The following is a 7,750-nucleotide window of genomic DNA, read 5'->3' on the forward strand; positions in this document are numbered from 1 at the left end:
GCGCGTGCGCATGCATGCATACAAGCTAGACGGCACAATCCGACGAAACCAAAATCCCGATCAAGACAAAGAGATTAATCTGTTCGCTAATTCAGATTGCGGCAATTCTTCGGTGCGGAGAGAGGCTGTATTTCAGGAGAACCAGTGAAAAATGATGACCTCATTTCAAAGTTAGCGTGACAACACAGTCTAATCAGATGGAACGCTTCAGCTTAACTTCTTTTTTCTCTAGAAATATTCTGAATTAATTTCATTTGATCTTTTACCCAGTCTATACTTGCTGTTATTCTCGATACATTAAGGAGACAACAACTAGCTAGAGAAGAAAACGGGGCATCGTTTTCTAAAAGACTATTTGGTCCGTAATAATTGTAAAATGCCAAAAGCAAGGAAAGCACTTCCTGACTTATACACAGAAAGGGTATTATCCCGTAGATATTATGGAGCGTACAAATGCTTGGCCTTGCTGACTCCTCTCGTTTATAGTGCATACAAGATAATTACCGAAGGAAGGAGCTACATACCAGGCAACAGCACAGGCAGGAATACGGGCTTCTCCTCAGAAATCAGAAACAGCAAATCAAAAGGTGCGTCATACATACCTTGCTTCAACATTTCTCTAGGCGATATTCAATGTTGCCACTTTTTGGAAGTGTTGTTGAACCTTGTATTTGCGGACACCAATTGTTTTGGATCTTATAGAACCCACAAACACCAAAATTGGATTGAGGTTCTGAAAAGATGAATTCAGAAAAAATAATGGAAGAAGGTAGAGAGAAAATTTACAATGGAGTTGAACATGTATTAAATGATACCAGTAGAGGTCTAGAGGATAGCCATAATAAATAAAATTGATTGGGATATGTTTATTGGTTTTGAGTGTAGAATATGAAATACTTAAAGCTTACATTTCTCTGATTCCCAGCGTCTTCAATGTTCCCTGTCCTTCTGTTGCTTCTGTTGCCATATGTACTCCAACCAGCATCAATAAGGGCATTAAGCAATAGGACTGATGTGGATTCCTTGCTGGCATTCAAGGCAAGCCTAAGAAACCAGCATGGTGTCCTAACTGCATGGAACACAACTACTGACTTCTGCCAGTGGCCAGGCATCGGTTGCAGCCTTAAGCACAATCAAAGGGTCATAGTGCTTAACCTCTCTTCGGAGGGCCTTGGTGGCACGATCGCACCTCCAATTGGGAACCTCTCCTTCTTGAGAATTCTAGACCTCAAGCGGAACAATCTGCAAGGTGAAATACCTTCATCCATTGGTTGCCTGTCTCGCCTACGATATCTTGATTTATCCAACAACTCACTTCATGGTGATGTAAATGCTGAATTGAAGAATTGCACCAGCCTTGAAAGAATAAACATTGGCTCAAACCGTTTGACTAGAGAAATTCCTGCTTGGCTTGGAGACTTGTCAAGTCTCAAGGTCATAAGCCTGGCCATAAACAACTTGACTGGAATCATCCCGTCATCACTTACCAATCTCTCGGCAGTGCAAAGAATCTACTTCACCGCAAACCAACTAGAGGGTACCATCCCTGAGGGCCTTGGCAAACTCGGTAGCCTCTTCTCAATACGCCTAGGAGTAAATCACCTCTCAGGCACCATCCCTACAGCTCTCTTCAACATTTCTTCTCTAATAGAATTTGGCGTGGAGGTAAATGAAGTAGGCGGCAAACTTCCCTCAGATTTAGGGAATCGCCTCCCGAACCTCGAGGTCCTACACCTTGGCGGTAACCACTTTACAGGAAACCTTCCAGCTTCTCTTGTCAATTCAACTGAGATATCTGAGCTAGATGTTGTCTACAACAACTTCACTGGAAGATTGCCTCCAGAAATTGGAATGCTCTGCCCAGACTACCTCAGTCTTGGAATAAATCAGTTCATGGCAAATAGTGTGCAGGACTGGGAGTTTATGACTTTGTTGACAAATTGCACACGCCTCCGAATATTTAACCTCCAATTCAACATGCTAGGTGGTGTGCTCCCTAGCTCAGTTGCCAAGTGACACCATAGGAAGGCTAAATAAACTACAAGTCCTGGAGTTAGAACATAACCTACTGACAGGGTTCTTGCCATCCTCCCTTGGGAACTTGACACAGCTACTATATCTGTACACAGATAACAACACGTTTGAGGGGACTCTTCCGGCAAGCCTCAGGAGCCTACAAGAGGTAACTATAGCAACATTTTCCAACAATAAGTTCACAGGTCCATTGCCAAAAGAGATTTTTAACCTATCGTCCCTGTCAGACACCCTAGATCTGTCAGGCAATTACTTTGTTGGTCCTCTTCCACCTGAAGTAGGCGACCTAACAAAGCTTGCATACTTATACTTATCCCGGAACAACTTATCAGGGCCCCTACCTAATGCACTCAGCAATTGCCAAAGCTTAACAGAAATCAGGTTGGACGATAACTCCTTCGATAGTAGCATCCCCTCATCTATAAGCAAAATGCGAGGTCTCATGTTGCTAAATCTTAATAAGAACACGCTTTCAGGTGTGATTCCTCAAGATTTAGCTCTAATGAGTGGCCTTCAAGAGTTATACCTTGCACACAACAACTTGTCTGGTCATATCCCAGAAAACTTGGAAAATATGGCATCGATGTACCAGTTAGACCTGTCCTTCAACCATCTGGATGGCAAAGTTCCATCACGAGGAGTTTTTAGTAATGCATCTGGGTTTTCATTTGTTGGGAATTTGGGGCTTTGTGGTGGTATACTAGAGTTAGATTTGCCCCCATGCCAGCCGGAATCCGTGGGACATGGCTTGAGCAAACGCCATTTGACTATCATCCTAGTTACCACAATGGCAGGCATAATTCTGGCTTTGAGTTCGATGCTTGTTTTCTTCACAATGAGAAAGAAATCAAAAGCTCGGCCTACAACCACAGGAGGATTCCAGTTGATGGACAGTTACCCTAGAGTTACTTATGCTGAATTGGTCCAAGGAACAAGTGGCTTTGCAGTAGACAATTTGATTGGCAGAGGAAGGTACGGATCGGTGTACAAGTGTTGTTTGCTGCTCAAAAATATGATGACCACAGTAGCTGTAAAGGTTTTTGATCTACAACAGTCTGGCTCTTCCAGAAGCTTTCTAGCTGAGTGTGAGGCACTTAGTAAGATCCGACATCGTAATTTGATTAGTCTCATAACTTGTTGTTCAAGCAATGACTCAAACCAAAACGACTTCAAAGCCATTGTTTTCGAGTTCATGCCTAATGGGAGCCTAGATAGGTGGTTACACATGGATGTACATGTATCGCATCAACTGCAAGGCTTGACATTGATGCAGAGACTAAATATTGCAGTTGATATTGCTGATGCGATAGATTATTTACACAACAATTGTGAACCGCCAATAATTCATTGTGACTTGAAGCCAAGCAACATTCTTCTCAATGAGGATTTAGTTGCTCAAGTTGGGGACTTTGGCCTTGCAAAGATTCTTTCCGAACCAGCAGCTGACCAACTGATCAATTCAAAGAGCACAGTTGGAATAAGGGGAACAATTGGATACGTCGCTCCAGGTAGCTCAACTTTTCTCTAACATTACATACCACACAACATTAACTTATCATGTAAAATTACTAATTCTTGTCTATGCAATGTAGAATATGGCGAAGGTGGTCAAGTTTCTTCTTGTGGAGATGTGTACAGCTTCGGAACTGTCATCCTCGAGTTGTTTACAGGCATGGCACCTACTCATGACATGTTTAGAGACGGGTTGACCCTGCAGAAACATTTCGAGAATGCATTTCCAGGGATGCTAATGCAGATTGTTGATCCAGTCCTACTGTCCATTGAAGAAGCCAATGCTAATAGTTTGCAGGATGCAAACAACACAATGGAACATGCCATATTCTCTGTCATGAAGGTTGCGCTATCATGCAGCAAGCATGCACCGACAGAGAGAATGTGCATCAGAGATGCTGCTGCTACGATTCACAGGATAAGGGATGGTTATGTTAAAGCAAGACAAAATGAGGGGGTTGTTACAGCTGCATTTACCGCAAGGCATTTTGCTGAAACATCCAGGGCAGCCCCTTGAACTGGCTTCACACACGCACTCTTAATTAATGGCTTTGTAGTAGTTATATATTGCACTCGTATGGTTTTGATATGTTAGTTTCTGGCTGGTGATGTTCTCTTAGCTTGTTGATCTGCCGTTTGCAGCCTATCTGTCACTCTACCTTCAACAGTTAATATGGTTTGTATATTGGGATGCCCATCATGAACTGGTAATATCATTTGTATCGGCTACTATTTGTGCTAAATACAAATATTAGTGAATCCCTTCCATCTAAATGACTGCATGATATATTCGCTAATAACTCGATCGGACAAATCTGTACTTTGTTCCCAGGCGTTTAAGTGGTCAGTATATGATGGTAGATTTGTATAAATGAAGGGCAGATACAAGTTGAATATGCATATCTTACTTCTTTCTACTAGAAAAAAGAAAACTCTTTTACATGGAGAAAGGATATCCGGTACTCAGCATACTCCAGGCAGTCATTACAGTGCCATGTCACAAGCAATACTTGTCTTCAGTATCTTCTATCTGCTGTCCTTTAAAAATGCAACTATTTCCCCTGCTTTTTGGGAAGGGAACAGAGAGGCAGTGTTAAGTAAGCAGCGAGGAAATAACAACGCGATTGAGAAAAAGGAAGTGAACATTACTGAGTATAATAATAATAATAATAATAATAATAATAATAATAATAATAATAATAATAATAATAACTGCTACTGAGACATCAAATATATGCTGTGTACGCATCCTATAAGATGTAGTTCGGCTTTTGCCGCTTCAAAGTTTTGACCTTCTTCTTCTTCCTCCTCCAGCTCTGTAAAATATGACGATCAAAATGAAATGCCAAGACCAGAAACCAACAAGGCGTCCTTCATGTAAAAATACAATAACAAGCCATGATGCTTATTTTGGCTCTGCTATACTACTGGGAAGACTTCAACTCCTACTAGTCTCCCATTCAAGATACTGACAGAGTGAAAATCCTAGGTGCCCCAAACAATATATATAAGGTCTCTCCTATTTTACCATTCTTCATGGCAAGATCCAATTTCATTCATTATTGGTATCGTTCCCTTCTCCCTCAACCAAATACCACTGTTATTTGTGTGTGTCAAGCTTTAGGCTCGATTTAGGCAGCCAAATTTTACGTATGCCCTGGATTACTCTCAGAAACCATGAATTATTTCATAGGGATTTGCACAATCAAAGTATTCTAGCCTCTACAAAGTTACTGCATATGGATTTCGAGGAATCAACTGGCGGATGTCAGCAGATAAAAGAGGGATGGACAAGAATCCCGCGCACACTTACGGACCCGATTAAGCCCGCAGACGAGCTGACAACCGCAGGCCAAATATCCCCGGCTGGCGGGGGTGGCCATTGCTGGACGGGAAGGGGGAGGCGAGGGGTGTGCGCTTGGGGTGGATTGGCATAAGAGCATTACTAGTAGAACCCTCAAACCCTCGAACCCTCACTAGCGTTTTAAGGGTCCAAAAATAATCTTTTTGTGCACTTTTACGGGTTGAAAAACAGGGGTAAAGATTAGAACTCTCAAATCCAACCCTTATAACGGAATATTCCCCATGAACGACGTTGTCGTTGCGCGCGGGAGGTCGACGGGGCGGCCGCCGGCGACGGGGGCGACTAGCAGCGGCGGTCGCGGGCGTGGGCGCAGGAGTTGGGAGGATTTTTCCCTCCCGCGCGAGTATAACCGCCAAATGAGGGTTGGGGTAGGTTTTGCTCCCCAACCCTTACTTTTGAGGATTGGGAGAGGGTTTAAGGGTTGGACCTTTAAAAAAAATGAGGGTTTGAGGGTTAAGGGGTTCTAGTCTACGGCTTTTTTTCGATGAAAACTGTAAAAAAAAAAATAGTTATTTTTAAGGGTTTGAGGGTTTGAGGGCTCTACTAGTAATGCTCTAAGGTCGCAGAAAGCGAACGGACGCCGTGGTGGGCGGTAGACTGGTAGGATCCACAAAGGCCAGCCGCAGATAAGCAGTGGCGTGAAGTGTGGAGCGCATGGCAGGGTGGTTCCGGTCGAGTTCACCGGCGGCGGCTAGGAACGGGGGCGGACTAAGATGGAGTGGAAATAAAATACTCGTGCAGCCACTGGACTTTTTTTTGAGGTGAGTTGTTTTTGTTTTTGTTTTCTTAGAAAGCCATTGGACTTGTTGGGCTCGTACAAAAGACTCACGACGTGCGCACTTCAGTTAAAAAAAAGCAGCGTCTATATCTCGCATTAGGCGAGACAAGAGGCAACTCTCGCTGAAGGTTTTTCTTTTTTTTTCTTGAGGGTTTTCCCTCCTCCTGCATCGTATTGGGCAGGTCCACTCCCGCGCGGGTAATGACTAAGGCTGGTCATAGTGGGGAGTAACATATACTAGTATCATGTATATAATATTAGTGTATGATATTACATCCATAGTGCATAGTATCATAAAGTAGTATCATAGGTGGTCTTATTTGTTGCTATGCATGACACATAGTAGCATAACATTTATTATGTTACGGTATCTACCTATGTTACTATGACCCTCTCTTTCTTCTTTAATTTCCTGCCACGTAAGTATGTTTACGAGTCCCAAGTATATGATATTAATTATGTTATCCCCACTATGGCCAGCCTAAAAATAGAAGAGGAAATAGAAGAAGCAGGGGGTCGGTCCCTGGTGTCCAGCCAGATCAGCGGAGATGCTAGCCACTCCGCCCAGGTCTCTCTCGTGGTAAGCCGTAGGGACGCCGAAAGTGCCTTTCTGCTCATTCATTTGAGCTCGGGACGCGTCCTACTTGAGGCTATTCTAGCCAGGTTTTTTTGATTGTTTTTTTTCTATTTTTTTTCATTCTTTCTGGCATTTTGATTCTTCGTTTTTTTCATTTTCATGTTTATTTTGTTTGTTTTACTTATGTTTTTTGGTTTACTTTGTTCTTTTAGATACTATGTTTCATATTTTGTAAATATGCCAACAACATTTTTTTAATACACGTCTAAATTTTTTTCAATAAAATTATATATTTCGGTAATACATGGTCAACATTTTTCTATACACATTTTTAACAATTTTCAAATACAAGATTAACATTTTTTGAATACATGGTCATACATTTTTAATATTTTTTAATGCTTAATTAATATTTTTAAATAAAAAATTGGTTCAAACTATTAATCACGTGTAAAGTTTGGTGATGAAACAAGTAAACATCCGAGCTATACAAAAATGAAAAAAATTGTGATTTCCAAATAGTGAATAATGCATCCACTATTCATCTTTCCAAAATCAAGATTTTATCATTTTTGTGTAACTCACATGGTTACTTATTTCAGCATCAAAATTTGCACATGTGTAATAGACATCCATATAAACATGTTGATTTATTTTCAGATTTTTTAAATTTAGAATAACATTTTGGCACTATTGAAAATACAGTGTTCCAATGCACCCACCCTCCAAAGTGACTTTCTGTACTAGCTATTGTAGATGCCACATGAAAGCATAAAAGTTCATGACATGGAACGTCTTGCCACCCACCGCTAAAAGGATTTTCTAAATTAAGCTGAAGGTGCGTACAATGGAAACATCCACCCCTCATTTGCTTGTTGTAGTGCACCAATGCTTCCTCCCCTCAAGACGCGATCATGGGTCTCGTCTATGTGCTAGGAACTCCGGTTGAAAACCTTTGTGACTTGGAAGTGACGGCGCTTGGACA

At 41.7% G+C, this 7,750-nt stretch overlaps 1 pseudogene; it reads left to right on the forward strand.

Moving 5' to 3' along the window:
- Positions 1-176: 176 nt before the first annotated feature.
- LOC123128949 (probable LRR receptor-like serine/threonine-protein kinase At3g47570) lies at positions 177-4,320 on the forward strand (annotated as a pseudogene).
- Positions 4,321-7,750: the final 3,430 nt, after the last annotated feature.

The sequence above is a fragment of the Triticum aestivum genome, chromosome 6A, assembly GCF_018294505.1.
Source record: "Triticum aestivum cultivar Chinese Spring chromosome 6A, IWGSC CS RefSeq v2.1, whole genome shotgun sequence".
In the NCBI taxonomy this organism is placed as follows: Eukaryota; Viridiplantae; Streptophyta; class Magnoliopsida; order Poales; family Poaceae; genus Triticum; species Triticum aestivum.